At 40.0% G+C, this 2,171-nt stretch overlaps 1 pseudogene; it reads right to left on the bottom strand.

Annotated features, from left to right (window-relative positions):
* Window positions 1-304: 304 nt before the first annotated feature.
* On the bottom strand, window positions 305-762 carry LOC101632180 (annotated as a pseudogene).
* Window positions 763-2,171: the final 1,409 nt, after the last annotated feature.

Here is a 2,171-nt window from a genome sequence, read left to right as displayed (position 1 = left end):
AGGAACCACCAGGCTAGCTTTAAGGACACCAGTCTCAGCTCCACCCACAGGAACAGTCCTGACACCACCAAGTTTGTCAGCTTCTTGAAGGGCAGGTTTGTGAGATGAGTTGTTAGCAGGATACAATCAGCACTTCAGAGCATGGTTCCACTGGGGTAACTACCTTTACAGGTGATTTTTCATACATTGCACCAAGCCACGGAGCATTTAGCTCCAGTGTGTTGTCGCCAATCCAAACAGAAATTGGCCAAAACTGTTAATTTCTTAACAATTGTGTGTGTTTTAAAATTTTCCTCATATCTCTTCACTGTAGCTCAATGGAACCCATTTTGCAACACCAACAATTAGTGGTTGCACACCCAGTGTGGAACCCAGAAGGCATGCTCACAGGTCTGCCCGTTCTTGGGAACATTGGCATCAAATTCACCAACACCAGCAGCAACAATCTGGACAACACCATCAGCCAAAAACAATGTTTTTGAACTCTTTAAGTCCTGGGGCATCAATGATGGCCACATAATACTTGCTCGGTATTTCCACAGAGACACTGATGGTGATACCACATCCACATTTAGCTTTCAGTTTACCCAAAACCCAGGCATACTTGAAGGAGCCCTTTCCCACCTCAATAACCTCCTTCTTGAATGTTCTGATTGTCCTTTTGTCAATTCCATCACTGTGGTAGATCAGGGGATCAGGAGTGGTGAACTTGCCCGAATCTATGTGTCCAGGGATGATGTTGACATGAGTCTCTTCTCCCATTTTGGCTTAGGTTGGCTTAGTTTAGCTCTTCTTCTCCCATTTTGGCTTAGCAGCTAAACTAAGCTTTGCAAAAAAAAAAAGCTAAAATTGAACTTTCTGTGGTGAAGTTAATGTGCTATATACACATGTTGATACTTAGTGACACATACCTGGGCCTTATATCATGAATAAGAAAAAGAATTTTAATTAAAAAGGGAAGGGGCCCAGTTTGGGGCCTCTGATAATTTGGGTTGAGGTTTAAAGGACCATTAGGCCCTTACTGATGAATTTTCATTCTTTCACTAAATGAATATTGGTAACCAGTCACTATCTAAGAGGCTCTGTACTAGGCTAGAGGTAAGACAGATACACAAACAGGCAATTCCACTCCAGAGCACCATGAAAATGCCCCTCTGGTTCCTACTGCAGTAGGTGGTAAGTGAACATCATCTAGTCCGCAGTATAGCAAGAGAAATCCCAGTCATCAGGCTTGGTCTGGCAAAAGGGTTTCAGTGTAAGGGCCATAAAACACATTTCAAATACACTTTTTAAGGTTTTCCTATATGAAATGCATGATTTACTTGAATTATACACACCATCTGGAACCTATACTGCTGTCAGACTCAAAAGCCAACTTCCAAAAGAATAGGAATAAGGCTTGATGAAACTGCCTGGAACATTTTCATCTTACCTTTTTTTGAACTGCAGAAGTTACATTTCACTAAAAGCTAGAGGCACCTGGGGCTTTTGGGACAGGAGAATCCTTCTTTTAGCTAAAAGCACTTCTGTACTAAATATTTATAGTATCAAGGCATAAACAGTTTATACTATTCAGCCACTTTCCCACTCTTTAGCCTTCATGAATGTAAAAAAAGGTTACACTGATTAAAAAATATAATGCTGTGAAGACACATAGAAGACTAAGGTTTGGGGGACTAGCAAAGTTGACCTGAAGGATAAACAGAATCTTTAAGCCACATTTTTAAGCAGGCAGTGGTAATGATACAGGTCATATCCAAGCAAAGAATACACACAATGGCACAGACTCAATAAACACTCAAAACTCTGCAGTCCACCTCTGTATTGGTGGATTGGTCTCTCATCTGGGTAATAACATTAGCTGAGCTTCTAAATTTCCCAATAGTTCATCTCGTATCTATTTGAACATCTATTACATAAACCTCTCATAGCCTCAAAATGCCTTCCTATCTTAACAAATCAAGATGAGAAATAAACATTTCACATGCTATAAGATTTTAAAAATGCTTGGAAGGTAGTTGAACTTCCTTGACCATCTAGTAAGTTATGATTTCTGGGGTTTATGTTCTTACGCATGCTTACTCATTAAGAATTTATACCATTCTTGTATTTACAATGGCCCAGCCACCATTTTGAAACATATCACATTCCAATTGCTATACTTTCCAGAC

This window comes from Condylura cristata, unplaced genomic scaffold, assembly GCF_000260355.1.
Source record: "Condylura cristata isolate star-nosed mole 26May11 unplaced genomic scaffold, ConCri1.0 scaffold00007, whole genome shotgun sequence".
NCBI lineage: Eukaryota > Metazoa > Chordata > Mammalia > Eulipotyphla > Talpidae > Condylura > Condylura cristata.
This window is presented reverse-complemented; position numbering and strand designations above follow the sequence as displayed.